The sequence below is a fragment of the Entelurus aequoreus genome, linkage group LG13 (genome assembly GCF_033978785.1).
Source record: "Entelurus aequoreus isolate RoL-2023_Sb linkage group LG13, RoL_Eaeq_v1.1, whole genome shotgun sequence".
In the NCBI taxonomy this organism is placed as follows: Eukaryota; Metazoa; Chordata; class Actinopteri; order Syngnathiformes; family Syngnathidae; genus Entelurus; species Entelurus aequoreus.
In genome coordinates, this window is record NC_084743.1 from 28,845,315 (window position 1) to 28,866,541 (window position 21,227).

At 39.1% G+C, this 21,227-nt stretch overlaps 1 protein-coding gene across 7 annotated transcripts in view; it reads left to right on the forward strand.

The window, feature by feature from the left end:
* Positions 1-342: 342 nt before the first annotated feature.
* Positions 343-21,227, forward strand: part of myo1b (myosin IB) — a 121,766-nt gene continuing 100,881 nt past the window's right edge. For 3 of the 7 annotated variants that reach the window (XM_062067631.1, XM_062067633.1, XM_062067636.1), the window contains exon 1: positions 14,189-14,486. The gene's annotated coding sequence lies outside the window, so the exon portion shown is untranslated. Of the gene's footprint in view, positions 457-657; positions 1,340-14,187; positions 14,487-21,227 lie in introns of those variants that run through there. The other 4 variants (XM_062067635.1, XM_062067637.1, XM_062067632.1 and 1 more) reach the window with 3 other exon arrangements.

A 21,227-nucleotide genomic window follows, 5' to 3' on the forward strand; every position in this document is an offset into this window, starting at 1 on the left:
CTGAAACCGATGGCAGAAGGAGTATTTCAGTTTGCTCTAAGGTCTATAGAAGTGGCAGCGCAACAGACCCAACATGATAGAGGAGGACACCGTTCTCTGGGAATCATCGTGAAGACTCTCCCAAGCAAAGACATAGTTGTCTGACAGACTGACGTCAAAGTTGTATGTAACAACTTCTTAGATCTTCCACAGACCCATCACAGACTGTATCTTATTTTGTCTAAGAGACGAGTTATGTAAATATGTTATATTGAGATTTTAAAATAAAAAAAATATCTGTTCTTCCAGGCCACTAGGGGTGATAGTTTTTACATTTGTTAGTGGTCAGCCAATAAACAGCAACAGGAAGTGATGTATTAGGAAGTGCTCCATTACTTTGTCAAGAGCTGGTTAAACAGTATTATTAATCTATCCAAGCCATCCCTTCTTTTCCAAACATTTTGAGTGACAATATAAGTAAGTTTTATTTTGTACATGAGTGTTAGAGTCTGTATCTGTGATTATTGTGATAATGCAAACATTTCAAGTACATTTAATTTAAAGTATAACATGAGATGGTCAAATTTGGATTAGTGTTGATGTGTGCATGTCATATATTGCTCTGCTTCACTACATATTATTTCGATTGACGACTGATTGTATTTTTTGTAATTACAGTTTCACACTCAAATTTGTGGTCCAACACAACTCGTACCTGTTCCTTGGAGGAAGCTTTTTAACGGAGAGTTTAGCTGCCTGTGAATCCCAATATAAGACCCGGGGTCACATTAGGTGTAACAGTACAACCATATTCAAATTAAACTCAATCAGTCAGCCCCCACAACACATCTCAGCAGTGACAGCAGACCAAATAGCCCATCAACTGATTCTCAATGGCACGCCCCCTACAAACAGCATCTGAAGGACAACAGTTATGAAGGATCAACTTCACCAAATACTACAACAAGATGACGGTACTCTACTGGAACCTGTCGCACTTGCAGAAATCAAAAAAGAAATTAAACAACTAAAACAGAACAAAGCAGCAGAAATAGATGAAATTTCAAATGACTTCCGAAAGCACTTTGGACCAAAAGCTCTCAGATGGTTGCAAGCTTTCTACTATGACTGCCTGACAACCTCAAACACCCCCAAAGACTGGCAAACACGATGGGCAATCGCTTTTCTGAAACCACATAAAGACCCTACAAACCCCAAGAACTACCGCATAATCTCCCTCCTTTGTACCACATACAAACTATATTAAAAACTGATACTCAACCACATCTCACCAGCAATAGAAAGCCAACTCATCCAAGACCAAGCATAATTTGGACCTGGACGCTACGCCTGTGACCAGGTAATTAATCTAACACAATATATAGAAGTGATATGGCATGATGGCAGTGTTTTGATCCGGATATGTGTAAGAACAGCAAGGAGCAGTGTGCAGGTAAGGAAAGTATTTTCCTTCTTTCGGAAAGGTGAAATACAAACAAAGGTTGTGCCACCAAGAAGTGCATGGGAAGTCTAAAGTATACTCTCGTCCCGTCGTCACCCCTCCCTCTGCATTAGCCTCCTGCGTAGCCTACGTGCACCTCCCAAAATCCTAAATTCGTGTCACCGGCGTTGCAGAACGCAGAGCTGTGATTGGTCAGCTTTTGCAAAAGAGGGTCCTTGACCACAGGAGAGCAGACTTTGTGTTTGGAATGCACATATTATTGTGTGAAATAAGGCAACAGTGATTAAACATTTTGCATGAAAACGGTACTTTATATCTCGGTGCGCTCTAAAAACAATTACTATAAATGTGTCGTTTTTCAGCTTATTGTGTTTTTGTAGCGCCCAGAAGAAATCACAAAGTACGGCACTCTTTTCAACTTTTATTGTCAATCTTGTGCTAACAACAGGTTCAATTCAGATATTCTTTCTCATGCACACGCGTCTATTTCTCTCACACACACCCCGCCTTCTGCCCAATTGTAGCTCAGATAGGCTCCAGCGCCCCCCGCCACCCCGAAGGGAATAAGCGGTAGAAAATGGATGGATGGATGGACTTCAACCTTTATTGACAATAATCTTTCAGGCACCGTTTATTTAGAAACATTTGTGAACTCTGAACATGACTATACAGATTAACACCGGCATGTTGTTAACTTACAATAGTTATTGAACATTATTGTTTATTTACAATTGCATGACAGTTCTCTTTTGTCCCATGTCCCAAATGGCCGAATAGTGTTGCACTGTCGCGACTCGTTCAGAAGTTACACAGTCCATCTTCACTAAGGTATTTTCCTTTGGTTTATAAGTAAAACTGTTATGATCTTCTTCCCGGATCATATTTCTGTTTATGTTTTCTAGTCATTGGTGTTTTTCTGCTAGTCTTGGACTCCTTCTTAGTATCTGTTTAAGCACCTCTGAGTTTGGTTACCATAGTAACTAATTACGTTCACCTGCCGCTGGGGTTCCCGACACGCACCTGTTGGTCATCATTGACATTATTATTTAAAGCCTGCCTTCTCAGTCAGTCGTTCTGGCTTCTTTGTTTTGCATCCCGCGACTGCCACGTAGGTTTGTTCTAGTTTCCTAGCTCCTGCTAGTAGTCACAATCTGTGCTAAGTGTTAGCCTTAGCTTCCGGTGCGCTCGGCACCTCGTCCTGTCGGTTTGTTTTCAGTTTTGTACCAGTTTTGTGTTATTTGATAATTAAATCATGTCGTTACCTGCAAGTCCTGTCCGGTTTTCGTCCTTTGCATCTTGGGAGAACAAAAATCCCGCAGCACCATGCGTCCCGAACATGACAAAAACGTCATTAAAAGTAAACTGAAGATTGTGAATGATTAGTTCCAGTGTAGACAACAATGTTGATGTTGTGGTTCAGTGGTTGTCGTCACTCTGCACAGGAAGGAAACACACAGTATGTAGTCAACAACAGCTGCAAATGCTCTTTCTGGAGACACTGCTCCTTAGTGTTTTGGAAGAGAATTACAAGTCTGGCACCACTCCCCACGGAAAGACTATAAAATCAAACAAGACGTCATGGGGGGAGGGACGCAAGCTACGCGACGCAAGAGTATATTACAGCCTTAAGGCAAAAAACTTAGATTCCTTAGCATTGCATGAGGTAGACATGACAAACAAAAACGTAGCATAGCTAACATTAGCATAGAGCGAACAACATAACAGTCACCAGTGGCGAACAATAATCCTGCACAGAAGGCAGGGTGACACTCAATACGTTTCCATGTACTAAATTAGTCTGATTTCACAAATAATTTGGCTCACAAGAATCCTACGTCCCATGGAAACACCTTAATCTGATCGTGCTTGACTTTTGAAAAGCTTTACCAACACACCTAAATTATGCAATTGAAAACCAGATCTCTCGAGTAGGGGACCCTCTGTTTCGCGCATGTGACTGTTTCATAACCTGGAAGCGTATCCCATTCAATAAAAACAAAGGCAAAGTTTGGCTGTCTTGAATTTCCAATCATTTCTACAACTCTTATTTGTTTGTGATAGAGTGATTGGAGCACATACTTGTTTGTCACAAAAAACATTCATGAAGTTTGGTTCTTTTATGAATTTATTATGGGTCTACTAAAAATGTGACCAAATCTGCTGGGCCAAAAGTATACATACAGTAAAATACATTATCAATTTTGGTGATGTAGAAAAGTTACAAACAAATCAACTTAGCTTCATGGCATGGCCTCTTACCTTCATGTGAGTGATTTTGATTGACGACACCTGTTGACTTCTCTGAGCCCATTTAAATAGGGCTCATGCGATGCAGTCATTAGACTCGGTTACAAACGCGACAATGGAAAAGTCAAAGGAACTCAGCACAGATCTGAAAAAACGAATCATTGACTTAAACAAGTCAGGAAAGTCACTTGGAGCCATTTCAAAGCAGCTTAAGGTCACAAGAGCAACTATGCAGACAATTGTTCATAAGTATAAAGTGCATGGCACAGTTTTGTCACTGCCACGATCAGGAAGAAAACGCAAGCTATCACCTGCTGCTGAGAGAAAATTGTTTAGGATGATCAAGAGTCAACCGAGAACCACCAAAAAGCAGATCTGCAATGAATTGGAAGCTGCTGGAACACAGGTGTCAGTGTCCACAGTCAAGCATGTTTTGCTTGCCATGGACTGAGGCTACCATGCAAGAAGGAAGCCCTTGCTCCAGAAGCTACACCTTAAGGCTTGTCTAAAGTTTGCTGCTGATCACATGGACAAAGATAAGGCCACAATACTCAGCAATATGTTTGGAGGAGAACAGGTGAGGCCTTTAATCCCAGGAACACCATTCCTACCGTCAAGCATGGTATTAGTATTATGCTCTGGGCCTGTTTTGCTGCCAATGGAACTGGTGCTTTACAGAGAGTAAATGGGACACAATGAAAAAGGAGGATAACCTCCAAATTCTTCAGGACAACCTAAAATCATCAGCCCGGAGGTTGGGTCTTGGGCGCAGTTGGTTGTTCCAACAGGACAATGACCCCAAACACACGTCAAAAGTGGTAAAATAATGGCTAAATCAGGCTACAATTAAGGTTTTAGAATGGCCTTCCCAAAGTCCTGACTTAAACCCCATTGAGAACATGTGGACAATGCTGAAGAAACAAGTCAATGTCATAAAACCAACAAATTTAGCTGAACTGCACCAATATTGTCAAGAGGAGTGGTCAAGAATTCAACCAGAAGCTTGTCATAAGCTTGTGGATGGCTACCAAAGCGCTTTATTGCAGTGAAACTTGCCAAGGGACATGTAACCAAATATTAACATTGCTGTATGTATACTTTTGACCCAGCAGATTTGGTCACATTTTCAGTTGACCCATATTAAATTCATTAAAGAACCAAACTTCTTGAATGTTTTTGGTGACCAACAAGTATGTGCTCTAATCACTCTATCACAAAAAAATAAGAGTTGTAGAAATTATTGGAAACTCAAGACAGCCATGACATTATGTTCTTTACAAGAGTATGTAAACTTTTGACCACGCCGGTATATCAAAGGCAAAGAAAAAAGCGTACGCAAACCTTTTCACGCTGCATTCACACTCCAAGCTGGTTACCGATAACTCTGTATTCTGCACAATGGCAACCCTCAATCGAAGCAGTATCGGGGCACGAACGGTCTTTTCCTTTGGACTTAAAACTCCTTATTGAATTAACCTAGAGACATTCGAAAGTTTTACTTCCATTCTCCGTCCAAAAATTCCTTCAAAACAACTCTCTTAGTAGTGTCATTACCCCAAAATTACAGCAAACGACACATCCTTAAGAGAAGGTCAGAAAGCGGCTAGAAAAAGGTCTGTGAAACATAATCTGGGCAAAATTTTGACCAAAGAACCACCATTACAAGTTATGTAGACCACAAGGAATCGTTTTAAATGTAAAAAAAAATTCATATCATGACCTCTTCAAAGTCGCTACTGTAAAATCCTGCAAATATTTTGGACACTTCCTGTTTCTGTGTTGCTGATAATTTGTTAACTGTTTTACATATTGGTACATTTATTACGTAATTATAATTACATTTTTAATACTGAAGTATTTAAAGGCCTACTGAAACCCACTACTACCGACCACGCAGTCTGATAGTTTATATATCAATGATGAAATCTTAACATTGCAACACATGCCAATACGGCCGGGTTAACTTATAAAGTGCAATTTTAAATTTCCCGCTAAACTTCCGGTTGAAAACGTCTATGTATGATGACGTTTGCGCGTGACGTCACGGAGTGAACGGAAGTATTGGCACACCATTGTGTCCCAATACAAACAGCTCTGGTTTCATCTCAAAATTCCACAGCATTCTGGACATCTGTGTTGGTGAATCTTTTGCAATTTGTTTAATGAACAATGAAGACTGCAAAGAAGAAAGCTGTAGGTGGGATGGTGTATTAGCGGCTGGCTACAGCAACACAACCAGGAGGACTTTGAGATGGATAGCAGACGCGCTACCGTGAGTACAGCTTTGGCTTCCAAACATTTGATCACTTGCCCGTACGTGCGTGGCGCTATGTGCACGTCACTTACGTAACTTTGGGGAAATATATGTTTCTTGCCGACTCTGATGGTGGCCGGGGTGTCGTCGAAAGCTACAACGCCTGCTGCCGTACCGCTGTCCTCACCTTGACTTCCTCCGTCTCCGGGCCGCTGACCGCATCGGTGATCGGGTGAAGTCCTTCGTCGCGCCGTCGATCGCTGGAACGCAGGTGAGCACGGGTCGTGATGAGCAAATGAGAGCTGGCGTAGGTGCAGAGCTAATGTTTTTAGCATAGCTCTGTCGAGGTCCCTTAGCTAAGTTAGCTTCAGTGGCGTCGTTAGCAACAGCATTGTTAAGCTTCACCAGGCTGGAAAGCATTAACCGTGTATTTACATGTCCATGGTTTAATAGTATTATTGATTTTCTGTCTATCCTTCCAGTCAGGGGTTTATTTATTTTGTTTCTATCTACATTTAAGCCCGATGCTATCACGTTAGCTCCGTAGCTAAAGTGTTTCGCCGATGTATTGTCGTGGAGATAAAAGTCACTGTGAATGTCCATTTCGCGTTCTCGACTCTCATTTTCAAGAGGATATAGTATCCGAGGTGGTTTAAAATACAAATCCGTGATCCACAATAGAAAAAAGAGAAAGTGTGGAATCCAATGAGCCCTTGTACTTAAGTTACGGTCAGAGCGAAAAAAGATACGTCCTGCACTGCACTCTAGTCCTTCACTCTCACGACCCTCATCCATTAATCTTTCATCCTCGCTCAAATTAATGGGGTAATCGTCGCTTTCTCGGTCCAAATCGCTCTCGCTGCATTGTAAACAATGGGGAAATGTGAGGAGCCCTTCAACCTGCGACGTCACGCTACTTCCGGTACAGGCAAGGCTTTTTTTATCAGCGACCAAAAGTTGCGAACTTTATTGTCGATGTTCTCTACTAAATCCTTTCAGCAAAAATATGGCAATATCGCGAAATGATCAAGTATGACACATAGAATGGATCCGCTATCCCCGTTTAAATAAAAACATTTCATTTCAGTAGGCCTTTAAATTACTATTCTATTCAACTTGTATGTCACAGAGTTCAATAAAAGTAAAAAAAAAGCAATACTGCTACATGATGGGTGTTTCACTAAAGCTGAATCCGTTTAGCACACAGCTTCTAAAACTTGTAGCTCATCCCCTTATATTCAGGCTCAAAAATATAAGTTTTTGATCATCATTTGTCCTAAAGTAATCTTTGATGGCTCTCATGATGAAATGTTGTTGTTGTTGAAGGGAAAAGCAAATGTTGTGATGCTTCTGGGAATTTATTATGCCGCCATATGCTTAAAATTATCAAAATACTTAAAGATTACATGGTATTATGATTGTCATTGTTACTACACTACCTATACTGTATACTTACAGTGTGTATGTAAGAGGTTTTTTAGAGCGCTCAATAAGCGGAATAGAGCAACTCCAATTGCCTCCATTGTTAGCTGACTTTTGCTAACATTTATTTACTAATTCGAATGCATAAAAAAGAAGATGTGCTTGTCTCATATAAGGATTGTGAATGATAGGCAAAAAAAAAAAAAAAGTGCAACTCCCCTTTTCAGCATGGGCAAAGGTACCATTTTGGCACTGGTATAATATATATATATATATATATATATATATATATATATATATATATATATATATATATATATATATATATATATATATATATATATATATATATATATATATATATATATATATATATACAGTCATGGTCAAAAGTTCAGCTCAATTTTTGTTTCATCTGACCACAGAACTTTCCTCCAGAAGGTCTTATTTTTGTCTATGTGATGTCAGATGAAACAAAAATTGAGCTGTTTAGCCACAATACCCAGCAATATGTTTGGAGGAGAAAAGGAGAGGCCTTTAATCCCAGGAACACTATGCCTACCGTCAAGCATGGTGGTGCTAGTAACATATTATTTTCTGCCAAGGGAAATGGTGCTTTACAGAGACACAATAAAAAAGGAGGATTACCTCCAAATTCTTCAGGACAACCTAAAATCATCAGCCCGGAGTTTGGGTCTTGGGCGCAGTTTGGTGTTCCAACAGGACAATGACCCCAAACACACGTCAAAAGTGGTAAAGGAATGGCTAAATCAGGCTAGAATTAAGGTTTTAGAATGGCCTTCCCAAAGTCCTGACTTACATGTGTGGACAATGCTGAAGAAACAAGTCCATGTCAGAAAACCAACACATTTAGCTGAACTGCACCAATTTTGCCAAGAGAAGTGGTCAAAAATTCAACCAGAGGCTTGCCAGAAGCTTGTGGATGGCTACCAAAAGCGCCTTATTGCAGTGAAACTTGCCAAGGGACATGTAACCAAATATTAACATTGCTGTATGTATACTTTTGACCCAGCCCATTTGGTCACATTTTCAGTAGACCCATAATAAATTCATAAAAGAACCAAACTTCATGAATGTTTTTTGTGACCAACAAGTATATATATATATATATATATATATATATATATATATATATATATATATATATATATATATATATATATATATATATATATATATATATATATATATATATATATATATATATATATATATATATATATATATATATATATATATATATATATATATATATATATATATATATATATATATATATATATATATATATACTGTGTGGAGTTTGCATGTTCTCCCCGTGGCTGCGTGGGTTCCCTCCGGGTACTCCAGCTTCCTCCCACCTCCAAAAACATGCACCTGGGGATAGGTTGATTGGCAACACTAAATTGGCCCTAGCGTGTGAATGTGAGTGTGAATGTTGTCTGTCTATCTGTGTTGGCCCTGTGGTGAGGTGGCGACTTGTCCAGGGTGTACCCCGCCTCCCGCCCAATTGCAGCTGAGATAGGCTCCAGCACCCCCCGCGACCCCAAAAGGGACAAGCGGTAGAAAATGGATGGATGGATATATATATATATATATATATACAAGCTGTATATATATATATATATATATATATATATATATATATATATATATATATATATATATATACAAGCTGTATATATATATATATATATATATATATATATATATATATATATATATATATATATATATATATATATATATATATATATATATATATATATATATATATATATATATATTACAGAATAAAGATGTAGAGATAAATGCGTTAAAATGTAATATCGGAAATTATCGGTATCGTTTTTTTTATTATCGGTATCGTTTTTTGTTTTATTTTTTTTTATTAAATCAACATAAAAAACACAAGATACACTTACAATTAGTGCACCAACCCAAAAAACCTCCCTCCCCCATTTACACTCATTCACACAAAATGGTTGTTTTTTTCTGTTATTAATATTGTGGTTCCTACATTATATATCAATGTATATCAATACAGTCTGCAAGGGATACAGTCCGTAAGCACACATGATTGTGCGTGCTGCTGGTCCACTAATCGTACTAACCTTTAACAGTTAATTTGACTAATTTTCATTAATTACTAGTTTCTATGTTACTGTTTTTATTTTGTTTTACTTTATTTTTTATTAAAGAAAATGTTTTTAATTTATTTATCTTATTTTATTTTATTAATTTTTTTTAAAAGTACCTTATCTTCACCATACCTGGTTGTCCAAATTAGGCATAATAGTGTGTTAATTCCACGACTGTATATATCGGTTGATATCGGTATTGGTTGATATTGGTGTCGGTAATTAAAGAGTTGGACTTTATCGGAATATCGGATATCGGCAAAAAGCCATTATCGGACATCCCTAATATATATATATATATATATCCATCCATCCATTTTCTACCGCTTATTCCCTTATACATATATATATATATATATATATATATATATATATATATATATATATATATATATATATATATATATATATATATATATATATGTATATGTATATATATATATATATATATATATATATATATATATATATATATATATATATATATATATATATATATATATATATATATATATATATATATATATATATATATATATATATATATATATATATATATATATATATATATGACCCCGAAAGGGACAAGCGGTAGAAAATGGATGGATGGATATAGGAAAAAAAACACTTGTTACTTAATCTGAACGGGAATTGATTGATTGATTGAGACTTTTATTAGTAGGTTGCACAGTGAAGTACATATTCCGTACAATTGACCACTAAATGGTAACACCCGAATAAGTTTTTCAACTTGTTTAAGTCGGGGTCCACTTAAATTGATTCATGATACAGATATATGCTATCATATATACTATCATCATAATACAGTCATCACACAAGATAATCACATTGAATCATTTACAATCAGGGGTGTGGGGAGGGGGGGGGGTAGGATATGGACAGCAAGTAGTGGACATAGAGAGAGAGATAGAGAGAGAGATCAGAAGGCATAAGAAAAAGTATCTGCATTTGATTGTTTACATTTGATTATTAGCAATCCGGGGAGGGTGTTAGTTTAGGGTTGTAGCTGCCTGGAGGTGAACTTTTATTGCGGTTTTGAAGGAGGATAGAGATGCCCTTTCTTTTATACCTGTTGGGAGCGCGTTCCACATTGATGTGGCATAGAAAGAGAGAGACATTCATGTTATTGCATGTTTAAAATGCAATTATTGCTGTGTTTTGTACTTTGATAACTAACTTAAAATGTGTGCACAGCATAAATTAAATATAGTCAGCTCTCCGTAATACATTGACGGTTGTCAACAGCATACTGTGACCATAAATATTTGTGCGATCTACATTTATAACACATGATAGACGGTGAGCTGACATGAGAAAAAGTGCCTAGAAAATGAATTTCGCTCCCACGTCTAAGCACAACTTGTTCAATGCATTTTTGCATAGATAATACCCTTCTGGACTTTGGGTTAAAAGTTCAGAACATGATACCTAGCCAAATTTTGTCACAAGCCAGAAATGTATATAGAGGTAAATCACAAAAAACGAAAATCTTGTGCTGCAGTTTTGGCTTGTAAAATATGTCTTATTCATTTTGGCAACACAAAATCTTTCTCAAATATCATAAATACATATACCTAACATCTGAAACAAATATTGGTGCCTTAGTATACTCATATGTGAATTTAGATCATGAAATGTAGCAAATTTCTTAAAAAACGATTCAACTGAAGTGATTTGCCCCAGCACAATGAAGCACACACTTATTAAATTTAGCTAAAAGCTTATGTATCATACATTAAAAAAATGTCACAACCTTCTATGTAATCAAAGGTACAAAAGAAGTAACACACCGTGGCCAAAAGTGGCTTAAAATCTAGCAAAATATTACCATGCACCCCAAAACTGGAATAAGGCAAAAATGGACAAGATTAAAATAGATGCAGTAAAGGCCCAAATTGGTATAAAATATGATAAATATTTATTAAAGTAGCAAATTGTTTCACAGCATGTGTCATTTATACCCCCCCCCCACACACACACACACACACACACACAAACACACACAAAAGACCAAAACAAATTTGAAAAAAAAGGTAATACAGACATTATTTAAGCTTTACCGTTAAAATGGCAGTGTGGCATCTCGATAATCAAACATCTTGATAAAGAAACAAAAGTGGCAAATTTTACATGGTGACATGGTGCATAATTACTCATCAATATCACTTTCATCTGTGTCATCATCCCATGCACCTCTTTCTTCTGTTTCCTTTGAAACATTTCCACAGTTCTGGCAGTGACATAAATCAGTACAAGACATTTTTGCAGACATACATGAACATCTTTCTGTTTCACATTTGCTTGTCTTGCAACCACAGTGGACTACCTGCAGCACACTATCTGGGGCAGGATTTCTAGTCATCCATCTTACTGTTAACTCCCCATCCTCAATGTACCATCCATTGCCAATGGGTGAAGGGGCACACATCATACCAGTCAGGGAATGTCGCATTACTGCTGCTTGGTAGTTTGCCCTTTTGCAGTGTTGGTGGAGGGCATCACTTGTTGGGGGAATGGACAGTTCTGGCAAAGCTGACGATGCCATACAGAATGCTTTGTATCTTGCATCGTTCACGTCTTTGGCAGATGCCTGTCCATACAGGTGGCACACATATTTGCTCAGTGTTTTGAACGTAGACTGGTCAAGGTTAAAACTGCTGCCCAGATTTGAGAACGCAGTCAGGTATTCGTCTTTCTGACAAGCAAGAGAAAATGTCTTCCTTTTGCCCTTGCCATGAAAGGCACTGGTCGAGTCACAACCTGTGAAGGTATGGATGCCAATGAGTGCAGAACAAACACTGTTGCCAAGAGCTGCTGCCACCTTAGCCACGTCTATGATCCTCGTTCTGTTGCCTACTCCCGTGAAAAAATACAAGCTACACTGTAAAGCTCTTTGAAGACTTACAGCAATCACTGCCACATCAGTGTCAGGGCTTTTGATGACAACAGTTTGATGTTCTTGTGCAGCATGCTGTGCATGTAAAAACACCCTAGTGTCACATTCCTCATGGTCACATGTCAGTTCGTGAACAGCACTGACAGTTTGTGAACCCTCTTTCACAGTAACACAGTGACACAGTTCTCCATGTGCTATGTACAAGCTGAAGTCCCTGCCCAAAATGGTGAGATCAGCATCTCGCCATGCAACAAAGAGGAATTCTGCCAGTGCTGCTTTGTTGGTCCCATTAGATAGAAACTTTTTCCACTGTGTGGGTGCCTTCTGATCCCGTCCATAGATCTGCACCTGTTGTGTACCACCCTCAGCTCTCCGTGACCGTGTGAAGGTATATGGGGGGATGGGTGGGGCTTCCTTTTCTAGGCCAGTGGTTCTCAAACTTTTAAATTCCAAGGTCTCCCCTTAACTCTGACAGTGTATAAATGGTCCATTTGGTTATTACAAAGTAACAACACATTCTTTCAATCCTACGCTATGTACTGTAACATTATTACTATAGATTCACACACGTGTGTGTGTGTGTGTGTGTGTGTGTGTGTGTGTGTGTGTGTGTGTGTGTGTGTGTGTGTGTGTGTGTGTGTGTGTGTGTGTGTGTGTGTGTGTGTGTGTCACATACCTGCCGACACGGTTTCTGCTTGTGTGAGTTGATCCCTCTGGCGTTTTCCTCCCACACGAGTGTACTTTTCCACTTTTTGACAAATTATACAGATGGCTGGCAGGACGGGGCCGGCAGAAGCAACGGGCAAACCTGAACGAGATCGAAGTTTCTTTCGGGGAGTTTCAGACGTGCCTGCTGACTGACCTGCGGCTGCAGATGGTTCTCCCACCGCCCGTGCGGTCCTTTTCTCGGCATAAAACAATGCAGATTTATCTGTAAAACGTCGGTAGCATGTTGCGTGAAACCCAGCGTCGTCAGGAATAGCGTCAAAATCTACATCCGAGCAATGTTTATAGATTTCTGCCAGATGCTTGTTCTGGTCTTGCAGACAAAGCCACTGTTTTAAATAGTTTCTGTATGTGTCCCACCGTGTCCGAGTGAAGTGCTGGACGTCCTCATTGTTCACAGATGAAAGATGCATATAGCATCTTTTATTTTCCTCTTTACGCACTTTTTTTCTAACTTTTGAGGTCTTTCGTTCCTCTTCACTCTCGGATGTTGTCGTCGCCATAGCAGGTATGTTGTTAGAATAAAGCTGCTACCTGATTGGTCCATGTGACCAAAACCGCGCCACTCCCCACTAGATATCACTGCGCCTCACTGAAAAATAGTACCGGCTTTCAACACCGATTACACAAAATGGGCTAGGTGTCAATTTCCGAACTTTTGGTATCTTACTTACTACCAGTAAATCTATTTTATGAAGTAAAAATGATGTTGTGCCGTTGGTGTGGGAGCGAAACTGAACGATATGAGCCTTGACCACAGGCACTATGAGGGGGGTGTTGCGCAATAATGATGGAAGATCGCATGCAGAATGACGTGTTCAAGTACATGTTGAATTTCAAAACATTGCGTTAATCATGTTGCCACTTATTCCAGGAAACTGCCTTTACATGACTAGAAGAAATGTAAATGTAGGTTTAGAATAGCTGAACATACTTTTTTTTTATGATACGCTTTTATGCTGCAAGAAGAAAGTTTGTATCCCCTCCTACCCCCTGTGACATAGACAAATTGGTTGTCTCTGGATCTCCGACAACACGTGAAGGCAACACTACCCCCACCTCCCTCCAGACAGGAGATGATTAGGGAACGCCGAACTATCCCGGAGACGCCGCCGTGGACACTCCCTGTGGCCGCGGGACGCTGAGCTCTCTAGTCCATCCAGAGCTCCATTCAAAGTGCACCGAGAGCCACGTCCATGTTCTTGCATTAGCCCAGACACTGGTTCATAGAGCGGGGAAGGGCTTGGAGCCACGCGGACTTGGGGAATCCAGAGGTTTTTTTTTGTCCGAAGATTGGATTTTGGAAGCGTTTAGGAGGTGAGTTCGGCATTTTGAGTAGTTTTAAATGTTTGCTATCAACTTTAGCAGCCACTAGCGGTCATGTTATTGCTGGTTTTTATTACAACTCTTTTGAATTAAGCTTTGGAAATATTTGCCTCCCAGCTCATTCATTCCGCTCCTCTTCGCCGTGAAGGGGGATGAGATTTGTCGCGTCCTTTTGTGTCTTCTCTTTAATGTAAAGGGAGAAGTTGATATACTTTGTCAGAGTTTACTAACTTTTTTCGTTCTTGTTGCTAAGGTTAGCTTGTGTGGATCAGCGCGGCTGTTAATTAACTTCATCTGGCGTCTTTGTGTGAGACCTTCCACCTCGTCTTCTAGTTAAGGGTTTCATAATTAACCGCTACTTATTTAAACAAACTTGAAAATTGATTTTGTGAAATCAACTTTTACGTCTTAAACATGGATGGACACAAGGGAGCGCACCCCCCCCCCCCCCCCCCAATGCTCCCCGCGACCTTTCAAAATAAAATACCTATTTAAATTTTAGTCGTTAAAACAAATCATCCATCCATCCATTTCCTACCGCTTGTCCCTTTTGGGGTCGCGGGGTGTGCTGGAGCCTATCTCAGCTGCATTCGGGCAAATCAATAAAAAAATATTTATATAGCCCTAAATCAGGAGAGTCTCAAAGGGCTACACAAGCTACAACAACATCCTCGGCTCAGATCCCACATCAGGGCAAGAAAAAAACTCAACCCAATGAGATAACAATGACAAACCTTGGAGGGTACCGCAGATGTGGGGACCGGTGCAATAGACGTCGAGTGGATCTAGTTAATAGTGTGAGAGTCTAGTCCAGGCCTGGGCAATTATTTTGACTCGTGGGCCAAATTTAGAGAAAACAAATCTGTCTTGGGGCCGGTATATCTATTTTTAGGAAAACTAATACAAAACCTCACAATAATGTCTGATTGAATGCTAAAAATGTTACGACAGACCGCCTTAAAAACGGAATGGAATTTTATTTTGTACTATGAACGATAAAACCCTGAATATTGAGAACATGCAACAAAAATGCAACAAACACAGCGAAATATGAACGTGAAGGGTAAAAAAACAAAAAACATCCACAATCTGATATATTTGATACATCACTAAGCCATAGAACTTTCTTGTAATAATCTCCTTCCGCGTCTGTCCCTGACACCCGCATTTCAGGCTCTGGAAACACTCTGTGGAAACGCTCCCCACACACTGCTTGGTGCCTCGTCTGAGCTGCTGTGACGTAGATTACCATAGTAACTAGTAGGGTTGTACGGTATACAGGTATTAGTATAGTACCGCGATACTAATGAATCATATTCGGTACCATACCGCAGCTGAAAAGTACCGGTCCGCCACACCCTAAGATTTTTTGTTAAAATAAAGCCAATAATGCAATTTTTCTGGTCCCCTTTTATTTAGAAAAGTATCGAAATAATATTGGTATCAGCACTAGTCACTAAAATATCATGCAAAAGCGCAGATTCCAACCATTGAAATACTTTGTATAGTATAGGTCATTAGAAAACATCACTTCACATCATAATGGCAGCTACACTTTCCATCTTAAAGATCTAAAAAAATTATTTGGGAATGTCCGGCGGGCCTGATTGAAAATCTTAACGGGCCGCATGTGGCCCCCGGGCCTTAGTTTGCCCAGGTCTGGTCCAGTCCATAGTGGGGCCAGCAGGGGATCATCTTGAGTGGAGCGCAAAGACGTCATCAACTGATGCACAGATGAGTGGTCCACCCCGGGTTCCCGACTTTGAACAGCTAGCGCCTCATCTGTGGTCACCTAATCTGTGCCCCCCCTCTCCTGCAAGAAGAGGGGGGGGGGGGCACAGAGCAGAAAAGAGACGGCAGATCAACTAGTCTAAAAGGGGGGTCTATTTAAAAGCTAGCGTATACAAATTAGTTTTAAGATGGGACTAAATGCTTCTACTGAGGTAGCATCTCTAACTGTATTCCAGAGTATTGGAGCCCGAATAGAAAACGCTCTATAGCCCGCAGACAGTTTTTTGGCTCTGGGAATCACTAATAAGCCGCAGCTCTTAGAACGCAGATTTCTTGCCGGCACATATGGTACAATACAATCAGCAAGATAGAATGGAGCTAGACAGTTTAGTATTGTATACGTAAGTAGTAAAACCTTAAAGAGACGGCAGATCAACTGGTCTAAAAGGGGTGTCTATTTAAAGGCTAGAGTATACAAATGAGTTTTAAGATGGGACTTAAATGCTTCTAAATGCCATTATTTTACGTGGTGATAATCATACATCTTAAAATTGATTAAACGCTCGGGTGTCCCTCAGAGATCTTTCTTTGCACTGTGTGTAATAAACGTTTTTTTGTTCTTTTTGAAGAGTTGCATGCTTATCTGCCTGGTTCCCCCAGTGTACATAAACATGAAAGAACTTTGCACTAGATGTGGCTACAGCAGATACAATTGGCCCAGTCTTTGTAAAACGAGTAATGAATGCCAACTGTTATACTAATGCAAGACAGTTTTGATTATATTTAGTCCAAACCAGTAACTACAGTGGCTATGGTTTGATATTGTTTCTTTACCGGTACTATCCTGTAGGGATGTGCATTGCATCCCGAAAAAAATCCACAGCGCTTCATGTTTTCCACACTTTATGTTACAGCCTTATTCCAAAATGGAATAAATTCATTTTTGTCCACAACAAAAAACCCCATAATGACATTTTTATTTTTATTTTGCAAATGTATTGAAAATAAAAAAAAAACATTTTACATAGAAATTCACAGATTTTGCTCAATACTTTGTTGATGCACTTTTGGCAGCACTTACAGCCTCAAGCCTTTTTGAATACGATGCCACAAGCTCGGCACACCTATCTTTGGGCAGTTTCGCCCATTTCTCTTTGCAGCTCCTCTCAAGCTCCATCAAGTTGGATGGGAAGCGTTGGTTTTCATCCAGGATGTCTCTGCTGCATTCATCTTTCCCTCTATCCTGACTAGTCTGTTTCTGCTGCTGAAAATCACCCCCACAGCATGATGCTGCCACCACCAAGCTTCACTGTAGGGGTTGCATCAGTGTTGGTGCTAGGAATCTTCAAAATGGGGTCCCACTTTTTTGTAACTGTTTTGAAAGCAAATTATACATGTATGCATTATTCTGTTAAATCTCACATTCTATATTGGGTTTTGGAAAAAAATTGTCATAAACATTACCTAATTCATTAAAAAAATAACACAAAAGAAAACAAATGCAGTATTTGTGATCGATAGAACTTTCGGCAAAACAAAATTTAAGAAACCGTACGGGAAAGTGCATTACTTTGAAGTCGACCAATAATAAATCATTAATAATTTTGACTCGGCAAATATACCGTATTTTCCGGACCATAGGTTATAAGGCGCACTGCCCATGAATGGACTATTTGTAATGTTTTTTTTTTCATATATTAGGCACACCGGATTATAGGGCGCATTAAAGGAGTCCTATTATATGTATTTTTTTCTAAATGTAAAAGACTTCCTTGTGGTCTACATGACATGTAATAGTGGTTCTTTGGTCAAAATGTTGCATAGATTATGTTTTACAGACCATCTTCAAGTCGCTTTCTGACAGTCGCTTCAGGATGCCCTGTTTTGTGGGCGGTCTTATTTACGTGGCTCACCTTCGACAGCGTCTTCTCCCCGTCATCTTTGTTGTAGCGGTGTAGCATGCAAGGACGGGAGTGGAAAAAGTGTCAAAATATGGAGCTAACTGTTTTAATGACATTCAGACTTTACTTCAATCAATAACGGAGCAGCATCTCCTCATCTGTGGCTCACTAGTCCCGTGAAAAACCATCCGACCGGAACTCTTTTTAACAACTAAAGTTCCTTGGGTGAATAATGTAAACTTTTGTTCTATATTTTCAATGGAACATTTAAAATGTTGGGGTTGTTTACTTAAGACTTATCTCTTATGTTTGACTGCCATCTACTGGTCACACTTATAATTACACCCTGTACCAAATAAAATAGTTTAGCGTCCTGGAAGAGTTGGTACTGCAGGGAATTCTTGGTATTTGTTCTGTTGTGTTTATGTTTTGTTGCGGTGCAAATATTCTCCCGAAATGTGTTTGTCATTGTTGTTTAGTTTGGTTTCACTATATGGCACATGTTTATGACCGTGTTGGCGATGTTTATACGGCCACCCCTAGTGTGACATGTATGGCTGTTGAGTAAGAATGCCCTTCTTGTATATGAGATGTTCAAAAGCAACATTGTCATTTAAGTACTAATACAGAATGACAGTCTTTCTTGACATCTTCGATTTAAGACAATTATCACCCCTTCCAACGCTTCAAAAACATTGAAATGGGTGAGCTCAACTTTATCCTCCGGAAAATACTGTAAACAAAACGCCGGCAAAAAAAACAAAACGCGTCCCCTTCCGGGATTTCGCATCCTTTCTGATTTCAATGCGTAAAAAGACACAAAAAGTGTGTTAACGCCAACACTGTGACTATGCCTAGTGTCCTCCAAACATGACGCCTAGCAGTCACGCAAAAGAGTTCAATCTTTGTCTCGTCAGAGAATTTTGTTTCTCGTGGTCTATCGGTCTTTAAGGTGCATTTTGGCAAACTTTTACGAAGGACCGGCTTGTCTGGCCACTCTAGCATACAGGCCTGATTGGTGAATTGCTGCCGAGATGGTTGTCTTTCTGGAAGGTTCTCCTTTCTCCAAAGAGGAACGCTGTAGCTCTGAAGTAGTGACCATCGGGTTCTTGTTTACCTACCTGACTAGACTAAGATACATGCAGCAATATACAGAGACATCCTGAATAAAAACCAACGCTTCCCACCCAGTCTGATTGAGCTTGAGAGGTGCTGCAAAGAGGAATAGGCGAAACTGCCCAAAGATAGGTGTGCCAAGCTTGCGGCATCGTATTCAAAAAGGCTTGAGGCTGTAATTGCTTCCAAAGGTGCATCAACAAAGCATTGAGCAAAGGCTGTGAACACTCATGTACATGTGATTTTTTTATTTTTATTTAAATAACTTTGCTAAATAAAAAATTAAAAACACTTTTCACATTATGGGGTATTGTGTGTAGAATTTTGAGGACAACAATGAATTATTCGATTTTGGAACATAAACAAATGTGGAAAAAGTGAAGTGCTGCGAATACGAGGGCCGTGAATCTTTGGGCACCACACAATTTGATTAGATTCGTGGGGTTAACAATTCGATTCAGAATCTATTCTTGATTCAAAATCAATACTTTTTTAATACCGTTGGATGCCAGTTCTATGGTTAACTACAACCCTTATATATTAGTCAAATACAAATAAAGCATCAAAAGAAGTATCCAACACTTCTCATTTGTAAGGTAAATCTCTACAGCAGATATCGGGATCCACATCAACATGATTTGTCTGAGTAGCTGTGCACAACAGATAAAAAATATGTATATTTATAAATGAATAGCGATTCAATTGAATAATTATTTTTTTGACACCCATAGTGAATTATTTCCGGATGCACTGTATGGGCCATGATCAGTATCGGATGATTTTTGTGAAAAAGTATGTGATCGGCATTGCCGATTAGTCCCATTTTATTGCCCATCACACAGTGTGGAGCCGCTCCTCAAAAGCTATTAATAATCACCTCCTTTAAGGCAATTGTTTGTCTCTTAAGTACTATTATCACTGGAGGATAAGGCTGATAATGTTACATTCAGAGAACAAGAATAAGGAACTATTTTGAATATTGTGTTGATATTATTAAACTAAATAAAACTCATTTAGAAAAATACTGTTAATACCCGTGATTGGTATTAGTATTGTATGCGCTGATCTCACTCATGGAAGCATAAAACCCTGATAGGTACATCCCTGGAATCCTGAGAAGACACAGAAGATTTTTAAACATGTCAAAGGGTAGAATCTGCTTGCTCTTGAGATTAAGTTTGTTTTTCTTGACAACTGTTAAAGGTTCTAGCAGACAAAAAAATGGCCTTTTTATTGTTCAATTTTGTAGCATAATTTTGAGATGTTGTGTGTAGTTGTATATTTTTTGGCTTAAAAAAATCATAAATTATGTTTCTCATACCTGTCTTCAGAGCTATTTTGACAGCTGTGCTTTAAGTTGATAATGCTTCAATACATGTGCCCCACATTATTTTCACTATCACCACCTATTAGGTGGTCAAAGGTGCTGTATTTTAAAATGGCCAAAGTCCCTCTGCTGGGTTGTGGAAAAGAATAGTGTTTGTACTTTCCTTACTTGCTGGTGCGGCGACTTGTCTGCGTTAGTGCTGCATCAACAAAGGTGCAGGTGCTCATGTGTAGCTCCAAACTTTCATATTAAATATAGTATCTGTACACTGGCAGCGTAAATCATCCCTGATTTAAGTCCATTTTTTTGTTGTACCAACGGTCCGGAACGTAGATATGGCGTTGGGTTGCAGGGGGCACTAAAAGAAGTCCTGGTCTAATGTGCACAACTCAGTGTTTTGATGGGTAAAACTGAGCTTTTTGGTTTTTGTCATGACAAATATGTAACATTATCTTTGAACATTATCTTTGGGTATGCAGTGATTTTCAAGACATTGTATGTCATTGTATTTCTGATATGTCATTATATTGATGAATTATGCATTATAATGCATGCCCAAGTCAGCTGGGGTATAGTCTTGTTCTATTTTTTTATGAAACCTGTTTTGCTGCCCTCTTGGCCAGGTCACTCTTGCTAAAGAGTTTTTTTAACTGTTTA